The sequence below is a fragment of the Lissotriton vulgaris genome, chromosome 5, assembly GCF_964263255.1.
Source record: "Lissotriton vulgaris chromosome 5, aLisVul1.2, whole genome shotgun sequence".
Classification (NCBI taxonomy): Eukaryota; Metazoa; Chordata; class Amphibia; order Caudata; family Salamandridae; genus Lissotriton; species Lissotriton vulgaris.
In genome coordinates this window covers 1,746,416,897-1,746,438,248 of record NC_141693.1, presented here as the reverse complement: position 1 = coordinate 1,746,438,248, position 21,352 = coordinate 1,746,416,897, and the positions used below count along the sequence as shown (strand labels likewise).

General features: G+C 44.4%; 1 protein-coding gene across 2 annotated transcripts in view; it reads left to right on the top strand.

Moving 5' to 3' along the window:
• The window catches only part of ABI3 (ABI family member 3), a 356,535-nt gene that overhangs the window by 102,667 nt on the left and 232,516 nt on the right, over positions 1–21,352 (top strand). The gene's annotated exons all lie outside the window — the stretch shown is intronic.

Below are 21,352 nucleotides of genomic sequence, written 5' to 3'. Positions count from 1 at the left end.
TGGAAGGAAGGAACGCCCTAAGCACACCACTTAAAAATACAGACTGGCAAATGCTAATTGCAACAAGTTACGGAATTGCATTTTGCATTTTGCACATTTGAAATAGCATTATTGCAGTCGCAAATAGCCCGATTGTTTACGCTCGTAAAATTGCTTTGTACTTCTGACCCTAAGTGATTTGCCCAGGATTACGCTATTTTGAACAACAAGGGACCCCAAAGGCAGTAGGTCAGGCACCTTGGGTACGTAAGCTATTACTAAAGACAGTGGTCCCTAGACAGATACGTGGTTTGAGCAAACAATAAAAATAAGCTAAATAGTCTAAGAGTTTACTCTGAACCCCCGTCCGGAGCTGCACCTTTAGACACAAGCACTGCCTGGGTCTCCCTCGAGTTGGTCATTGTACCAACCACGCTTCTGCCATCATTTCAGGCACAAACACTGGGTCCTACCAATGCCTGCGGACTCCGGTACTTTCCGTTTTCCCTCCAATTCTGAATTGAATGTACCTTATGCTGTGTACCACTCGCATGCAGGCATGTTCTACCAATAAGTCCTGATGATGATCGCATGACCCCTTGCTCCAGGGATCGAAACGTCGTCGACAATAAACGTACCATATGTATTATAAACAATGAGATTAAGCCATACAATGGTACTCTAGTAAGATCCAATTCAGCGTAATTGTATGTTATTCAGAAATTCTCGCTCCTTCTTCGCCTGCTAAAAACTTCCCTTTACACTTGTCTGTTGTGTGTTTCTATATGTAAATTGGATACAGGCTCTGTCCCACTCGCAACTGTACGTGATTTTACTTTAATACCTTAACTTGTTTAATTAAAATTCTGTCCGGCTGGACAAAGAACATACAGACTATTTAGCTTATGTTTATTATTTGCTCAAACCTCATAACTGTCTAGGGACCACTGTCTTTAGTAATTGCCCAGGATCACAGCATGTTGAGCTGACGTCAAACTCAAACCTGGTTCCCCTTCTCCAAAGTAGGCAGCACTGGCGTTTACATCAATACCAAACAGAACATATTAATTAAATCGCACATGAACTATAAGAAAACTGAGCTGTATATTTTGCTAATGTTGCTGACCCAACTGCCCTGACTCCCCTGGTTAAGAAGCAGACTCCAGCGTGGCTCTGGGGAATAAAATAAACAGCTAGCTCCTACAGGCCAACAAACCTAAGTCACAGCACTAAGCCTGGGAGGAGTGCAGAAAAAACTCTGCAGCGCTACACGGAGCTCCGCAAGTGGTGGAGTTTCTTTAGATAAATGCTGTTCGCTGTGATTTTCCTCACTGTGCAATCATTGCGAACGAAACCATGCACAGTGCGGGCGCTGCTTCCTTTCTGCCACTCGAGTAGATTTTTACATGAGCAGCAGCTATCTCAATGCAAGAGCACAGTTTATCAACGCAAGCGGTCGTGAGCATATGGGACCACTCGCAATGAGAAATCTGGCCATAAACTCTATGAGTAGAGTAGAGTTCACCGCCCAGACTTACATAGGACTCAAGCTGCGCGTCCCTGTACAGGTCCCATAAGGATAAAGCCTGGTTTGGGGGATGCTTCTATTCCTGTTCAGAGAGTATGTGGCATGGCAGTTTTGGCTTAAACTGTTTCTATTGGAGTAGGTCACCAGCTCGTTTGCCTATGGTTGCCTCTTCTCTAGGGTGGCACAGTCAGGAAAAACACAACCAAATAAAGGTAAACTCATTGCAATTACAAGCATCTGAAATTTCTTTCAGATCACCTTTTGTTTTTCTCAAACTCAGAGCTATTACCGGATCGGATACGGTCATTTTTGGTCCTGTTGGTACGATCCAGGCAGAGTATCTGCCCCTGCTTCTGTGATGTGAACCGCATAGATAATGGCACCCCAAGTGGCCCTATTTGAAAGGTCATCTAAGCAGTCTCCATTTGTCATATATGCCAGGGTGGTACATTCTAAGACATCCATTATTGCTGTCACTGTGCCATCATTCATATAAACGAGGCAGTCTCCAAATCCCTGCTAAAATGCCATTACCTAGGTTCAAGGTCTCCGCTCCTCTCCCCATCCCTTAATTTCTTCCTAGTACTAATAGTCAATCCATTCAAAAATCACCCGCCATGTTCTAAGCTCGCCACACGAACAGAAAGATAGAAACACATGCAGGGCGCTCATGGAGCCAGACAGAAGCAAAGACAGTGACTGGAAAGACAAAAGATATCCAAACACAGGGCCCGATTCACAAAATTAACTTAAGACAAAATCCTAAACTTACTACCATTTTGATATTCACAGAAGGCACTTACTCATTTTGATATTCACAGAAGGCACTGACTCATTTTGGTATTCACAGAAGTTAGGAGTCCTAACTTTAGGACTCCTAAATGCCTTCTGTGAATGCCGAAAGTCTTAAAGTTAGGATTATTCTCAGTTTAGTAGTCCTAAATTTAGGAGTCCTAACTTTACCACTCTTAAACTGAGAAAAATCCTAACTTTAAGACTTTTGGTATTCACAGAAGGCATTTAGGAGTCCTAAAGTTAGGAGTCCTAACTTTACTACTCCTAAACGGAGAAAAATCCTAACGTTAAGACTTTCGGTATTCACAGAAGGCCTTTAGGAGTCCTACAGTTAGGAGTCCTAACTTTACTACTCCTAAACTGAAAAAGTCCTAACTTTACTACTGCTAAACTGAGAAAAATCCTAACTAAAAGACTTTCGGTATTCACAGAAGGCGTTTAGGAGTCCTAAAGATAGGACTCCTAACTTCTGTGAATACCAAAATGAGTAAGTGCCTTCTGTGAATACCAAAATGAGCAAGTGCCTTCTGTGAATACCAAAATGGTAGTACGTTTAGGATTTTGTCTTAAGTTAGTTCTGTGAATCGGGCCCACAGTGTCACGGATCCACGCCCTTCCACAGATGCATGCTCTCGGGTACAGTCTCACAGCAGCCGAGAGAGACACACATATGCACATCCACAGACAAACTCATATACACAGCAAAACCCACATACACGAGTGGCCTACCACAGCCAGTCATGGACGACTTTTACTCCCCAGCGGGGGGGGGGGGGGTTTGGGGGTGGCGTGGACAACCCATCTTCTTACCTTCTATTAGGACCCATGGCACCCTTGCTACGGTATACAAGACACATACTGTACACACACAGACAAATATAAACTAACAGACACACGCACGAACACACACCCACACAGCTGGAGCTGCCATCAGAGCAGCAGGTAAATAAAGCCAATATCCCTCTTGCTGCGAGACACTGAGCACACACACTCCAGCTCTGCCGATGATACATTTTTAGATATTATGAGAATTCTATTTACCATCAACAACTTTAGTACATAAAACAAACATCTCAGCAATTCACCACATAAAATGCCATTTGTCCTATATATGGGATTTTTTTTCTAACTGCCACGTTTCCCATTTCTCATATAAAATGGCATTTCCACCGAATTAGAATGAAAAAAGGCAGGCTCTTCACATACGTTGCAACGTGTCCTTGAACTTGAGGGACAGAGACCACTGTTTAATTTTTAATGAGCTTTTTATGTGGCCCCCTGAAGAAAACATGTTCAATGCATTTCGTCTCAGGATGTAAATGTGTTGTCTAAAGTGGGTCTTCTTCAGGACAAAATTATCAGACGTGGCCCTGCTAAATGAGACATTCAACACAAAAACATTATATGTATGTATGTATGTATGTATTGCACATTTGTATAGCGCAAAACTGTCACCCAGAGGGTATCCTGGCGCTTTTGACTCTACTGGACCAGCTACATGAACACGACATTACACTGTTCTGGGGAATAGGTAGGTTTTTAAACCCTTCTTAAAAGATGGAAAAACCCTCAGACTCCTCAAGGACAAAGGAAGGGAGTTCCAGAGCTTGGCAGCCGCATATCCAAAGGACCGGCCCCCCATCCGTAGCCTATGGATTCTCGAAAAAACCACAAGAAATGCCGAGGAGGAGCGCAATGGTCTCGCTGCATGATACCATGAGAGGAGGTTCGGTAGCATGACTTGGCCTTGGTCATTCAAGGCCTTAAAGACCAGGCAGGATCCTTTAAAGTAGATTCGCTGCTGAACTGGCAACCAATGGAGGTCTTTAAGCGTGAGGGAGGAGGAAGCTGCGCGCGGCCTAGATAGAGCAAGCTTCGCAGCCATATTTTGAATGCGCTGCAGCTTGTTAATCAAAGTAGCAGGGGCCCCTAAAAGCAGTGCGTTACAATAATCTATCCTACTAAGGATAATACCGCGCACCACCTCTGGCCTAGCCTAGGCCGGAAGCAGGGGGAGAATTTTCCGCAAGGTACGGAGTAGCATCATACATGTAGAGATGGTTTTGTTGACAAAACCATCCAACTGTAGATTAGGACCAAACATGACTCTGAGATTGTGGGCGGAGTACGCCGCCACCACATTGCCCAAGGAGGAGAAAGGCCAGAGGTCTGTCGGTAGAGGACGCGGGGCACGGTCCAATAAACAGTGGAGTACCTCGGTCTTTGAGCTATTGAACTGGAGAGAGTTGTTTTTTAGCCAGTCGGCAGTGGCGGTCATACATCGGTGAAAGGTCTCTGTGGACACCGCATCTTCTCCTTCAAGGGAGAAAATGAGCTGGGTGTTGTCGGCATAATTAATCACAGAGATGCCGAAAGACTTGATCAGACTGATCAGGGGGCGGAGGTACAAATTAAATAAGATGGGACTGATCGCTGATCCTTGGGGGGCACCCTGTCCCACTCTCCTAATGCCTGATCGAAAAGGTGGTAAAGCCACCACTGGTGTCTGTTCTGAAGATAGGAGATCAACCAATCCCGTGCCAATCCCCCCCCCCCCGATCTCCTCCAGCCTGTTGACAAGAATGGAGTGGCTGACCGTGTCGAACGCAGCCGACATCTCGAGCAGCACTAAAAAGGCTGCTCGACCATTGTCGACACGCGAGCGGAGGGCATCCAACACGACCACCAGCGCCGACTCCGTACCGTGAGCCGGCCGGAAGCCGAACTGGGCCACGTCCAGACAGATGTTACTTTCCAGAAATCTGAACATAGACCAGGTCACAAGCTTTTCCAGGATCTTAACCGGGAAGGGGAGCAACGAGATTGGCCGATAATTTGCCAGACAGGTGGGGTCAAGAGTAGTTTTTTTTAGGAGAGGGGAGACCACTGCCAACTTCCAGCATTCTGGGACCGTGGCTGCACTAAAGGACTGGTGGCAGATGGAATGTAAGGGGCGGAAGAGTTCCTCCTGAAAAGATTTCCAAAGTTTGTGGGGTAGTGGATCAAGAGGAGAACCCGAAGACACCCCATTAGCTAATACGCAGAACTCATCGAACGGAGGAAGAGTAAAACTCTCCAGCCGCCTGTGACCTGCCTGTTCTTCTGGCTCATCTGAAGTAGAGGACGATACAGAGGTAGCTGAGGACTGGGGACAAGGAGTGCCTACGTTTGAAAGACTCCTCAGAATATTGGCAATTTTGTCCTCAAATGCAGTTGCTAGGGAGTCACAGAGAGACTGTGAGGCTGGAATATTATTAGCCGCGCAGGTCGGCCTAGAAAGGTCCTTAACTATTTTGAACAAGGTCTGCGATTTATTAGATGCCTGTAACAGCATATCCTCAAAGTGTTTTGCTTTAGCGCACTTAATCTGGGCTTTATAGTCCAGCAGTGCTTGTTTGAATAGGGATTTAGCAGCCTCAGAATAAGACTTCCTCTAGACCCTTTCTGCCTGTTTGCACCGGAGTTTTAATTGGAGAAGGCTGTTCGAATACCATGGCATGGCAGGCCTGCATCTGGCTCTAAATTTCCGGAAAGGAACCAGCGTATCCAGTGAGTTGGTGATTTGCTGGCACTAGCTGGAATAGCTCGCCTCCACATTCTCCTTTAGATTAAAACCTCCGGGAAGCAAAAGAGGAAGATCAGGGTTGTTCAGAAGTTTGGACCATTGCCTATTAACTTTGGTGGAGTCCGAGCCGTTTTTGCTCAAGAACTCAACGGGAAGGTAGAGGGAGAAATGGACTAGAGCATGGTCCGTCCAGCATTGGGTGACTATATCCCTAATCACCACCTGAGTGGTTTCCGCAAAAACCAGGTCTAGGGCATGACCCTTCATATGGGTCTGAGAAAGTACCAGCTGTTGCAACTGCGGGGAATGAGATTTTGATATCAATTTATGATCAATTTAATTACTTATCTCATTCGTCAATTTTGGACCGTTAGTATCTGTCATTGAGTAAAAGACAACCCCCACACAGGTTAGATAAACCCCATAAACTGACGCCACTCTGAAGAACCACTTACAACTGATGAAGTTTTAAAAGTTTTATATAAAATCAAATTTAAATGCGATACAATTCCCTCAGGATAAATCTCAAAGTATACAAATACAAAATCAATTCCAGAATCTGCAATTTAAAGCATCGATGTGAAGTGGTTCCTTTGCGTCATCTACAGAAAGAGAAAAGTATCAAGTTAAATCTGTCCCTACTCTATACTAAGTGACATCCCTACTTTGCAAGTTCCTAACCTAAAAAGGTGTCAGCAGTTTGACTCCCAAAGAAGTTCAAACTCTCTTAGCCTCTAAAGGTAACTTAAGTTTAAGAAACAGTACCCTCTCTGCCTACCCATCCGCTCTCTAAGGGTCCTCGGCCTACTGCTCTCTTGATCTCTGATCTCTCTCAGCGCATCTGCTCAAGTCATCTGCTCTATTGCCCTTCTCTCTGAGCTGTTCGCCTTCGCCTTCGCTAATGGCTAATTGCTATCTTCACCCCGGGGTGCTGTCCCTAAAATACACAATCGCAGTGTGGGTGGAACGCCCCTTGACGCCCACCACGGACTTTCCCCATGAGGTAATCTTCCAGCCTTTTCCTTGCTTCGTCTCTTCCGCCGTCCGTTAAGTTGACCTTTCTCCTCAGATGTCATCTTCGTCTTCTTATTGGTGACTTCATTCAATATTATAATTGACATTTCAGAGCACAAGTCAACATCGTCAACAGAACTTTAAACTACGACTATAATGTTGACCCTTCTAGGTCCTGTGAATGGACTTCTCAAAACAACTTTCAAATTCTAAGCGCTTCTTATCACGTTCAGACCATAAACCTTGTCCAGCGTTGTCACCCTAAATCTAGTAAGCGCTAGACTCCTTGGCTCGCACATTCACAGCAAGGCTATTCACGACTCCTGTGAGCCCACTAAATTACATACAGCAGACTACACTCCTGTGAACCCTTGGTCAGTCAGGTTAAAATCACAAATGACCTAAACCTTTCTAACATTCTTACTAAAGCCTTCTACACAGTATAACCTTTAACACATATTTATATACTCGTATTTAGCAATCCCTTTACATAGAAGTGAATACATTATACATTGAATACAAACTACATAGGGTATAACTTTATATTCTCATTCGCTATATCGTTTTATACATGCTCTACGCATTTCTTCACGTTTCATTTCTCGCCGCTTCTCCCTTTAAGGTTATACACGTACATGAATTCTACTTTGCACGTTCTACATTTCGTAAGCATTTCTACATCAGCCCACTACGTATACGGGCCTTCTAAATCTAATGCATTTCTAAAATGAATACAGTTACAATTCCTATATTACTTTGGATTATCTCAGTTAACTTTATGCTATAAGTGTCAACTTCACGTTACAATATATATTTCATTCCTACGTTATACGATGTGCTTGTAAATATGGCCTATACATAATTTTTATTCAAATTTGCGCTCTCTCAGTCCCCCCTTTGATGACTTCTAGGAGTCATCACTAAATGAAATTTGAATAATATCTCTACACAGAACTAGTTACAATATTCCCTCTTTTCATCGTTTCGAGTGCTCTTAAGCTTTTGTACTGTTGGTCTTGTAAAGCAGCTAATCTCCTTTCTTGCTCTCTCATTGTTCGTTGTAACCGGTTCGACCTATACCATTTATACAATTTTACTAAACCTAACAATGTGATTATACAAATTAATACTATTAATACAGGTTTTAATATGTACCATACTATGCTTTTACCGAGATTAGTAAACCAACTCCCAACCTTTCCTACTCCATGACCGACTTTTTCCCAAACGTTTATTTTTGATAAATCTTCGATTTCTTTATGAATCTGTGTAATGTTCTGTATGACTTTCTCAAGTGGTTTTGAATTATCAGGAATATAAGTACAACATTCCTGGACCTTCAAAGCCTTACAAACTCCGCCTTCTTTTGCTAGCAGTACATCTAAAGCAAGTCGGTTCTGAAGAACCATTGCTCTAATCGACTGCATCTCGCCTTCTACCAACATTAATGATCTTGCAGTACTTGCAGACAATCTATCTACAACTGTAGCTAGTCTCCTGATCTTAACATCGTTAAGTATTAAACCTAACATAGGAAACATTGCTCCAAATACATCTCCTACTACTTCTGCATCTCCTACTTCCCTTTTCGCTCTCGCCGAAGCCTTTCCTTCTATGATCGCTAAATCCTTTGCATGATATATTTTGGGAAAGACAATTGCCAAGTAACACGAACCATACCAATTGTCTGGTAGTTTTACATAGGCATTTCTTCCACATACAAAATATACATTCGGAATAGCTTGCATCCCTTTCATGAAATCTTTCGTATAGTACTCCAATCTAAAAGCATGTTCGCAATTTACTTCACCTACAAATACACTCTCATAATACGTCTTGCTTCGAGTTAAACATAACTTTCCTTTCTGCGTTCTATCCAAAGCTATTGGACCATTGCTACCTTTCTTTTTATGTGCCTTCTCTTCTTCGGTCCAATCCGTTTTCCATTGTCCTGACATTTTTAGAATCTTCTGCCTTCTGTATCTGTCATCTACTTGTCCTATGAACTTTTTCCCAACCTCTGACACTTTGCAAGTTAGGTTATTTCTGCGTGCATATGAAGTATCTAGTGTATCCCATGGAAGAAAGAATTTGGCTAGTCTATCCTCCTTTTTGTAATAGTCCCACTTATTCATTTGCTTATAATTCGGAACTTCAGGCAGTACCGAATCATAATTTGAAAAGTAGTACTCAAATCCTTCTCTACCATAAAATATACTAAGCAGTAAACTACACGTTATCCCATAAGTCAATGGGAGATGATGATATCTAATGCCTTCGTCTACAGAAGCCGGCAATTGCATACAAACATAGCAATCTTTGGCCTCCATGGCATCGATATACTCGTACAACAGTTTAGCATATGCGTTTGTCCTAAAGTTTCCCTGTGACTCGTCTACGTGTAACCTACGAGCTTCATCTGCTAGTAACGCCTTTTCACGTATAACCTTGCTCTCTTCCTTCTTCCCCACAAGAGCAGGTTTCAAAGTCGTTACAGTTTTTACATTTGCTATTTCTTTATCGTTTTCATGTCCTATTATGTATGATATGGTCACTACTGTAATTATGAGAAATATTACTATTGCTATAAGTGTACCTACTATATATCTAGCTTTTCTGTTTGGGTTGCCGTTCTCCATGTTATCAAAACAGCGTAACTCGTTCTCTAGCGAAAATTTTCTTTTCTAGTCTTTGGTTTCTTTGTTTGCTTTCTCAGTCTTAAAGTGCTTTTTATCAACAAAGTCTCTTTTTCACAACAATGTCTTTTCTCTTTCCAGCAGCAGACAACCCTAGCCCTTCTCCGTCCTCTAAATGTAATCCCTAATTTTATTCTTCTTTGCACTCGGCGCTAGGTTATCTTCTTCTTTATAACTTATATACAAAAGTCTTTTATGCATCAACAATTATTCTCGCACCTGCAGCTTTCACAACAATTTCTAATAATTCAAAGCGAATAACTTTTTCTTCTTCTTCCGGAATCTGCTGACCAAACGTCGGGAATTGTAATCTATTTAGCACTAGATCTTGAATTTGACTCAAATATGGGGGTATGGGAAGTGTGAAAGTCAGTAACCCCTCAGTCTCGAGTCCAGGCGTCAACATCCATATCTCCACTGCCACAAATGGATCGTGATCGATTACTTTCACTTTCTTCACTCTCCCAGATTTCTGTCCCCAAGACATCTGCTAGATAAGTCCACTCTGGGGTGGCGTACCTTCTGCAGGGCACACGTACCCTTCTCGATCTTCTCGGACTTTCAGTTCCTGAGTCTGTAGTTTCCTCCTCCTGATCCGATTCTTCAGCGATCGGGACAAGAGCTCTTTCTTGATCTGCTTTCAAGCTTGGCCTTCTCCTTCTCTCCGGCCAACTAGCTTCATCACTCCTTGTCCTCCCGCTCCTTGTTCTTGGACTTGTCTCTTGGTCACTCTCTGCTTGTTCAGTATCTGATTCTATCTCCCAATTACTCTCTTCTCCTGAGGCGACTTCGGTCCCACTGGTGTCCTGACCTTCGTCGACCTGTTCCGTCTCAATCTCAGCCTCTTCGATCACCTCCACAGCTTGGCTTTCCCCCTCTATGGCTTCTCCGCTTTCCGCTGGATTCTCATCCGAGAGAGGAGCTGTTTCTTCTAGAGGTGTTGGCACTCTTCGGGTGTGTGAGGCATGTATCCAGTTTGGCAGGCCTCCACACTTTACTGCAGTATTCGTCACAAGTATGACTTGAAACGGTCCTCTCCAGCGCACGTCTAAGCAGTTCTTCCTGACGTGTTTTTTCACCAGGACCCAGTCCCCCGGACTCAGGTCATGGCACAAATCTTGTGCTGATGGAACCTCTGCAGCCTGGACCTGGAGGGACACAGAATTAACGGCATCAGATAGTCCCTTACAGTAGTCCAAGATCAAATCGTCTGTGATGTTCACTAGGGCTGCAGTCGGAACCGATGGCAATCTCATGGCTCTCCCCATTAGCACTTCATGAGGAGAGAGACCTGTTTTCCTATCTGGTGTGCTACGTATGCTCATAAGAACCACTGGAAGTGCGTCTGGCCAACTCAGGGATGTTGCTGAACAAACTTTGGCAAGTCTGGACTTTATCGTGCTGTTGATTTGCTCTATAATCCCTGAAGCTTCTGGTCGATAGCTGCAATGAAGTTTCTGATCGATACCTAAAGCTGAACATAGCATCTTCACTATTTCGCTGTTAAAATGAGTTCCTCTGTCCGATTCCAAAGAGGATGGCACCCCAAACCTCGGTATTAACTCTCTAAGTAACAATTTTGCTATCGTAAGTGTATCGCACCTACGTGTAGGGTAAGCCTCAACCCATCTAGAAAATATGCAGACAATCACTAAAACGTATCTGAGTCTATTGCATTTAGGCATTTCTATAAAATCAAGCTGCATTCTATTAAAAGGCCCCCCAGACCTCCCAATGTGACTCAATGTGACTGGTGTTCTCTTTCCCACATTTAGCTGCTGACAAATCGTACATCGCTGACACACGGCTTCTGCCGCTACTCTAAACTTGGGATTAAACCACGTTTGTCTGAACACTCTCACCATAGCATCTCTACCTATGTGCGCTGATCCATGCAATTTCCTTGCCATTGGACTAACAAGTTCATTTGGTAGAACTGCTCTCCCATCGGCGGATATCCAGAAATTCATCTCACTTCTGGAACAACCAGCCGTTTCCCAACTCCTTTTCTCCTCGTCTGGTGCATTTTCCTGAACACTTCTTAATTCATCCCACGTATCTACAGTATCTAACAACATTGTCAATTCAGTTCTTTCTTGGACTCCCCCCACTTTTACATCGGTGTGAGAATATCCCTGTTCTGCGCAGTAACGCGCTACTTCATCCGCATAGCGGTTACCTAGTGATACAAAGTCGACGTTCTTCGTATGCGCTGCACATTTGACCACTGCAATAGCTGTTGGGCCTTGCAATGCCTCTAACAAAAGTCTCACGAATTCTCCATTCCTAATGGGAGAACCCGAGGAGGTCATGTAACCTCTTTGAGACCACAACTGCCCGTAATCATGAACTACCCCGAAACCATACTGACTATCGGTGTATATGGTGACTCGGAGTTTGTCGCCTGCTAAGCAAGCACGCGTCAAAGCAACAATTTCAGCTACCTGAGCGGAGTGTACTCCTTCCAGGCAAGCGGCTTCTATTACTCTCGTAATGGTGCAAACTGCATAAGCTGCTCTCAGCTGACCGATATTGTCTCTTACACATGAACCATCTACAAAGAAAATTTCATCTGGGTCAGTCAATGGCTCATCTACAATATCGGGTCTCGGTTTGGTGCATAGTTCAGTCACATCAAGGCAGTCATGATCTGTACAATTTTCATCATCCACCTCATTCGGAAGTGGCATCAAAGTTGCAGGATTCAAGACGGAGCATCTTTTTAGGGTCACATTCTCGGCAGCCAGTATGACTTGCTCGTAGCGTGTGAGCCTGCTATTCGTCAGATGCTGAGTCTTAGTCCTGGTCATTAACAATTCTACAGAATGCGGTACGTACACCACTAACTGGTGACCCATGACCACGCTTTCAGAACATTCAATGCTGACACCCGTTGCGGCTACGGATTTGAGACATCCGGGCAACGCTGCGGCTACTGGATCTAATGTAGCCGAAAAATACGCTACTGGTCTATGCGCATCTCCGTGTATCTGAGCCAAAACTGCTAACGCGCATCCCTCTCTTTCGCAGCAGTAAAGCAAAAATGGTTTTGTGTAATCAGGCATTCCCAAAGCCGGGGCGCGACATAAGTCCTCCCTCAGCTGCAAAAACGCCATCAAACAATCTTTGTCCCATGGTACCGGATCACTTACTCCTTTGTGCGTCAGTTGTAATAACGGTTTTGCCTTCAGTGAAAAGTTGGCTATCCACTGTCGACAATAACCAACCATGCCTAGAAACATCCTGACTTCTCTCTGTGTTGTAGGCGCGTTCATTTTCATAATCGCCTCTATCCTGTCAGGAGACACCTTCCGCTTTCCCTTTTCAATCCTATGGCCCAAGTATTGTACTTCAGTCTTACAATATTGCAATTTACTTGGAGACACCTTGTGTCCGTTCTCGGCCAAGTGATTTAACAAAGTGATGGTGTCTTCTCTGCAAGCTTCCTCAGTTTCTGACGCAACTAGGAGGTCGTCTATGTACTGGACTAGAACCGAATTCTTGGGCAGTACTAGACTTTCAAGATTTCTTTTCAGTAGCTGGTTAAAGATCGATGGGCTTTCTGTGTACCCCTGAGGGATACGACACCATGTTAAAACGCGATCTTCCAGCTTAAAAGCGAAAAGATACTGGCTCTCTTCGTCTAAAGGAATCGAAAAGAAAGCCTGGCACAAATCTATCACGGTAAACGATTCAGCTTGGAACGGTATCTGAAATAATATCACTGATGGATTCGGTACCACTGGACAACATGAGACAACAATATTATTAATCTTCCGAAGATCCTGCACTATTCTGTATTTTCCACTAGGCTTCTGCAAACCCATAATCGGGGAGTTACATGGACTACCCACGATCTCCTTCAGTATTCCCTGTTTAATCATGGATTCGATCACAGGCTTTATTCCTGCAATCGTCTCTGGAGTCAACTTGTATTGTGGTATTCTTGGATACTCAGCATTGGGTTTTACCATAATCTTTACTGGCTCTACTCCTTTGATCAGTCCTATTTCTTCTCCAGTAAAATCCCACACCTCAGCTGACACTTTCTCCCTCAAATCCTGTGGAAGTTCCTCCACTGTTATGGTAGGATATAGTTCCACACACTCTTGCGAGTTTACAACCTTAAAATCAGCATCCTCATCATTGGTCTGCACTTCTACTCCTTCAGGTGTGCAATGTATTGTGCAATTCAGTTTACACAATAGATCTCTTCCCAGCAAACACACAGGGCTAGAATCACAGATCACAAACTGATGTTCGTCACTGTAATTCCCTATCTTTACTGACACTGGTTCTGTCAGAGGGTTCGTCATCCTCTTGTTTGCGACTCCTACCACCTGAATCGTCTCTCCCGATATTGGCAAACCTGGGACTACCGCTGATCTCAACGTGGATCGAGTGGCCCCTGTATCCACCAAAAAGGTTGTAGGACATCCAGCTACTTCAGCCTCTACGTATGGTCCTCTCTGATCTACTTCCAGGGCTGCACCTAGAGTACAGTCTTCCTCCCTATTCACTCGTTGCCCTGTAAGAGGATCAACGTAGTAGCATTCTTCTCCTCCTACGAACAATGGCATTTGTCTATAGGTTTTCCCTCCATTTGTGATGCGAGGTGGTTGAGGAAACGGGGCTCGAGGAGTCTGAGTCCCCCCTTTGATAAACTTTCCCTTCGGGGCTGCGGCTCCTTTAACCACGTTGTTCTGTACCTCTTCCTCCTCTTGCTCTAATTCTCCTGTCCCAACATTGTAAGGACACTCGCGTCTCCAATGTCCCACTTCGTTACACTGATGACACCTCGTTGTCTTTTTCAGTGTCGCAATATCCATTCTCGGTCTCGGTCTTTCTCCCTCATCTCTGCTCTGATTATTCTGTTTCTTTGCTTGCGTTCCTGTTCCCTGCTGCCGCTGTCCACCCTTTCCAGCTGCTTGCATTTGTACCAGCATTAACTTTTCCTTGAGTTTTTTTGCCTTTGAATCTATCTCATCGCTACAGTACCTTGCATACCTCAGAATTTCATCTAAGGGTTTGTTCTGCCAACAGATCAGATGCTGTTGTATCATCAGGCTTATGTCCGGTCTCAATCCTAAATTAAACTTCGACACAAACTGTCCTATGTCCTTAGGATCCATTACGTCTAACCCACTGTATTGTTTAAATGCTTTCAGTAACCTCTCATAGAACTCGTGAACTGTCTCTTTGGGCTCCTGAGTTGTTCGATCTATCTTAACCCAGTCTATGTCCTGCACTGGCACTTTCTCTTTCAGCCATGTTATTACTCTCTCGTATTTTTCCATGACCCTATCTGATGGACCATTTGTTCGGGTATCTCTCGGAGGCTCACAAGTAGGCCATTCAATACTAAGTTTGCATGCCGTCCACAAATCTCCGGGTACTACGATATCGAACAATGTGTTCAAATCGATCCACAGCACCTTAGAGATCTTCACGAACCTCTCTACCTGCTTGTACCACTCAACGGGATTTTCTCTAAGCTTTGGGAAGGAATTGGTAAATGCCGCCAAATCCCCCCTACTCCAGGGTACGTGAACGTAGTTTCCGTTCGCGATTTCTCGCAAAGGGAAAGCTTCCATTCGCATTAGGTCTGTGTCCTGGGACTTCACAAGTGTACTTCTTCGGACAGATCCCTTCTTAGACCATTTTTCCTCCCATCTATCCAGATCTCTCCATATTCTGATACACATGACTAGTTCCCGTATGTGTACCCTTAGTCCAATCGTTCTACGTTCATCCAAATCTAGGTCTGTGCAATTTAGCCTATGATTGGGCTGCAAGGCTTTGGTTCGTGACAGGTCTATCATATACCTATTTGCTAAATTAGTTAAATTTTCATGAGCTGACCTCGCTCTCCGAGTAACATCTTTGGATAAGAACAATATTTCATCTGGTGCGTACAATTCTAATCTCTCTATTGCCACTGTGCCATCAATTATTTCATCTAAGTCTGACTTCAAACTCATTACATCAAGCCGTTTTGCTTTTATTTCAGCTCTCAGTATGTCAGTCCTAGGTGGTTCGCTCATACCCCTCTCACCTCCACTATGCGCCCTACGCCTGAACACAGGTGAGTTATGAGGAGTTTTCTTTCCATCCCTTTGTTCCCATCTCTCTAGATCCCAAGCCTTTCCATCTTCCCGTGGGGTGTGGTGGAACATTGCTCCATCCCCCATCCCTACATTGCGCCTTTTTGGCTCGGTTTCTCCAGATACGAGATAGGTTCCACCGTTCTGTTCTAGACCACTGTAACTCGCTTGCTGTCTGGTGTCGCTCAATAACCGATAAGGTCCTTCATGGCCCTCCATGCTCCCGCGATCTCGTTCTTGATCACCAGAAGTATGGCGAGACGTTTCGCGACTCCCTACATTCTCATGACTTCGCTCGTGATCACCGGATGCATGGCGAGACCCTTCACGACTCTCCATGTTCCCGTGATTCCAATGTTGCACCGTTTCCCCTGGGGCATGGTGAGTGCACCTAAAAGTATTCCGGTACTCCTGCGTCCTTCGTTCCCCTTCACTAAAGGTGACGCGAGGCACTTCGCCACACCCTGTACTCCTGTCGTCGCACATTTGCCTATTGCCGCTAATGGTAGGACAATTAATTCCTCTGCTTTCCTGACTCCCTCTCTCCCACTCCGGGCTGCTCTCGCCAGCTCCACAATGAGAGAGGATCCGGTTATCCTGGTCTCTCCACTCTGCTCCTGTTTCTAACCTTTTATTCCGAATCTCTTCGGCAGTATCCCATTCCTTCAGGTATTCCCTTAATTCCTTATGGGTTTTCGGTTTTGGTCCCCTTAAGTCCATCGGCCCTCTTTGACCCCCTTGTTCTACCCAGGGACCTGTTTCGGCATCTAATGGGGTACTCCGACTCATCGGTGCTAGTATCTGTCTCTGAGGATTCATCATGGTATTCCTATTCTCCATCTCTGTCCTTTCCCTGTCCCATCGTGCCTGTTCCTCCTGCTGGACCCCTTCTGGGTTATAGATTGACACAATAGGGCCTATGGTAACCGGTACTTGTAGAGCATCTGGCATTTGATACGATCTAGCATACTGCGTTTCTGGCATTTTCTGGACCACGAATCTTCCCACTACTCTCTGTTCGGAACTAGATTGAGGTACTTCCTCCTCTTTCTTGGCATCCCACTCTGTTACTGGGATCGATTTATATTCCCCCCATCTAGCTCCGTCCTCTTGTGGTAATATGGGACTTGCGGCCCCTCCGCTGTACGGCGGTGGTCTATCTGTTAATAGCCTCTCTATCAGATCCTCTTCTGTCTCGCTTTCCTCATCTTCCTCTAGAGGTTTCCTTTCTCCCGTAACTTCTAGCATCGGGTACAGTTTATCTGCTTCTATCTTCTGCACCCTCCACTTCTTAGCTTCCTCATCCCATTTGGCATCCTGTACTGCCTTTACTGATCGTCTCACTCTTTCTTGGCGCCTCTTTACGCTCTTTTCGTGTGCTGTTCTAAACCATACACTAAGTGCTTCGAACTGTGTTGGCCTCGGTAGAGGTCTTGTTGCAAGCATTACCGCTTTTAGTTCGTTCAACACATCTAGCTTAAACGTTCCGAATCTCGGAAACGTCAGTTCCTTACTCCCTTCGGTTAGCTTATTCCACTCGGAGATCCATAGTATCGAGTGCAAGCCTACATTCACTGCCATATGATAAGCTGGTGTGCCTTCTGGTGGAGCTTCTTCTCCGGCATATAAGTTTCTTCTATTTCTCCTAAAGATTTTTCTTAAACCCTTAAAACACTTCATTTTCGATAATCTACAATTTTCCCTTTTACTCTTCCTTGTTTACGTCCCGATGACAACCACCAACCAATCCCTACGCGGCTCTCACTAATCAGCCAATCTCAGCGCGACTCTTCGCTGATGTCTGACAAACTAACCAATCTCAGCGCGGTTCTATGCTGACGTCACTCGTTCCCTCTGCAGCAGTTCTCCTCCGTTCTCAACTCGTCTCACGATTTCACATGCGTTTTCATTCATACACTGAAAAATGATTACTTCCGTCCAAGCGATCACTTTCCTCTGACTGTACGGCCACAGTCTAACTGTAATTGCTACCTCAACTGACGAAACGTCTTCAATCTTACGGTCAGACGATCGCCTCAACTGATAGGTTACTTACACACAGTAAACGTACGACCAGCGTCCGTTACTCATTCACTCACTCATACGCTCCCCCTATCATCGGTCTGTCGGGCGATCAATGGTACCTCATGACCCCCTTTCAATGGTAGACAAATTCCTCTGGGTGTTCGATACACCCGAACCACTTAAGTCCTTCTCTGGAGCTTAAGATTTCATCCGGTTGCGCGCGCTCACAACCTTCCCTCAATCACACTACAGGCATTCAACTCCGCTTGACATTACAACACAGGAACAACATAAAACACCGCAATCTTACAACGCATGACCCTTATACTCACTCTCGACCGACTCTGCTGCTTTTCTCTCGGCACACCGTCAGCACCGTCTTCGGCTGGGATTCTTCTTCTGGTCGTCGATGACTAGGGACCTTGGGGTAAACTAAACCTGGCCTAGGTCGTCTTCCTCAAGAAGATAACGATCATTACTCTGCTACCAACTGCGGGGAATGAGATTTTGATATCAATTTATGATCAATTTAATTACTTATCTCATTCGTCAATTTTGGACCGTTAGTATCTGTCATTGAGTAAAAGACAACCCCCACACAGGTTAGATAAACCCCATAAACTGACGCCACTCTGAAGAACCACTTACAACTGATGAAGTTTTGAAAGTTTTATATAAAATCAAATTTAAATGCGATACAATTCCCTCAGGATAAATCTCAAAGTATACAAATACAAAATCAATTCCAGAATCTGCAATTTAAAGCATCGATGTGAAGTGGTTCCTTTGCGTCATCTACAGAAAGAGAAAAGTATCAAGTTAAATCTGTCCCTACTCTATACTAAGTGACATCCCTACTTTGCAAGTTCCTAACCTAAAAAGGTGTCAGCAGTTTGACTCCCAAAGAAGTTCAAACTCTCTTAGCCTCTAAAGGTAACTTAAGTTTAAGAAACAGTACCCTCTCTGCCTACCCATCCGCTCTCTAAGGGTCCTCGGCCTACTGCTCTCTTGCTCTCTGATCTCTCTCAGCGCATCTGCTCAAGTCATCTGCTCTATTGCCCTTCTCTCTGAGCTGTTCGCCTTCGCCTTCGCTAATGGCTAATTGCTATCTTCACCCCGGGGTGCTGTCTCTAAAATACACAATCGCAGTGTGGGTGGAACGCCCCTTGACGCCCACCACGGACTTTCCCCATGAGGTAATCTTCCAGCCTTTTCCTTGCTTCGTCTCTTCCGCCGTCCGTTAAGTTGACCTTTCTCCTCAGATGTCATCTTCGTCTTCTTATTGGTGACTTCATTCAATATTATAATTGACATTTCAGAGCACAAGTCAACATCGTCAACAGAACTTTAAACTACGACTATAATGTTGACCCTTCTAGGTCCTGTGAATGGACTTCTCAAAACAACTTTCAAATTCTAAGCGCTTCTTATCACGTTCAGACCATAAACCTTGTCCAGCGTTGTCACCCTAAATCTAGTAAGCGCTAGACTCCTTGGCTCGCACATTCACAGCAAGGCTATTCACGACTCCTGTGAGCCCACTAAATTACATACAGCGGACTACACTCCTGTGAACCCTTGGTCAGTCAGGTTAAAATCACAAATGACCTAAACCTTTCTAACATTCTTACTAAAGCCTTCTACACAGTATAACCTTTAACACATATTTATATACTCGTATTTAGCAATCCCTTTACATAGAAGTGAATACATTATACATTGAATACAAACTACATAGGGTATAACTTTATATTCTCATTCGCTATATCGTTTTATACATGCTCTACGCATTTCTTCACGTTTCATTTCTCGCCGCTTCTCCCTTTAAGGTTATACACGTACATGAATTCTACTTTGCACGTTCTACATTTCGTAAGCATTTCTATACATTTCTACATCAGCCCACTACGTATACGGGCCTTCTAAATCTAATGCATTTCTAAAATGAATACAGTTACATTTCCTATATTACTTTGGATTATCTCAGTTAACTTTATGCTATAAGTGTCAACTTCACGTTACAATATATATTTCATTCCTACGTTATACGATGTGCTTGTAAATATGGCCTATACATAATTTTTATTCAAATTTGCGCTCTCTCACAACTGAAGGTTGCTGCAGGTCTGGCACAATTCTCTGTAGGCTGTATCCGAAGGCCCATTAGGCCACAGATTGAAGTCCCCCAGAATGAGTAATCTAGCATATATGTGACGAGGAGATCGTGCAGGCACCCTGCACACCCCCTCCTTTCCTCGGTTTCTCTACTAGGACACTTCTGCAGTCCTCATGCCCCTCCCACAGATGCTTGTCACTTCCCTGGTTAGCCACAAATACCCCAACATTACTCAGACAGGAGGAAGTCGTCTGACGGTTTTTCTCTGTGTAACCTGGGCCCTTCTGTCAGCCTCTGCCGGCAGAGAGTTCCACGTCCCACTGAGGTCTTGCAAAGCTACTGGTTCCTCTCAGCCTGCGGTAGGACACACTGTTCCTCGGCCTCGCCGAACCACAGAGCCTTAACTTAAGAAGACTAATCGGAGAGAAGTTATGAGCGAAGTACCCCACACGGCCCTTCACATACTAAGGCTTTGAAAGGCCCAATGTGTGATGCACTTCTATGACCACAACTACCACAATAAATGTTTAATGGATACTTGCACCAAGCATGCACACATTCAATTTTCTGTATATCTCTATTCATGTAGCACTTGATACCCTGATGAGATTCTTAAGCACAGTGATACAGAAGAATGTGCACCCTGAACTTTAAAATAACCCCGATGTGTAACACACTAGGGGTGGGCAATAAATTCTCTCCAGCAGCAGAGTACGCAGAGTTTGGCTCATTCCGCGTTCCACTTGGAGTGGAGTTCCAGCAAAACTCCACCAAACACCGCATGGTGGAGTTTTTTCTTGCACACAGATTGCCAACTTTAAGTTGGCGAGTGTGAGCGAGAATTTGCGTCCCCTAGCATGATTTTCAGGCACTAGAACGCCTCCTGGTGAGATTTCTCAACACAGGCTGTCCATTTGGGTTTAGAAAGCTGCCACTCAAGTACAAAATCTACTCGAGCGACAGAAACAAACAGCACCCTCTGGCACTCTGCGTGGTGCTGATTAGTGCTGGGAGCTTGTTCAGCACTGTGAAATCAGTGCAAGCAGCACGACGTGCCACATTCTCCCCGCTCACGGAACTCCACGGAGTCTCGCAGAATTTTTATGTAACTCCACGGAATTCCATGGAGTGAAACTGCGCTAGTTCCACCCACTACTACGACACACACACAAGCTTTTCTGTGAATTACATGTACGTGCAAAGCAAGCCTTCAGATAACTCAGATATGCAACCCACACGTAAGTGATGAGCACAGTGCGCCAATTAGTATTTAAAATAACCCTGTTAAGAAATACGCACACACAAAATACACAAATCAGGACTTCAAATGACCTTGATGTGCAATATGGACATATATTTCAAAAATACTTTATTCGGTTTTTTTTGTATACAAAACCATAAAAGTTCATATTAGAGTAAAAATAGCATTCCAAGCTACCAATTCAAATGTTTACGAAACGAAATACAGCATGTGGGTAATCAACAATTCATGACAGTAATAAATCTGCTATTGCACATTGATAGAGAAGC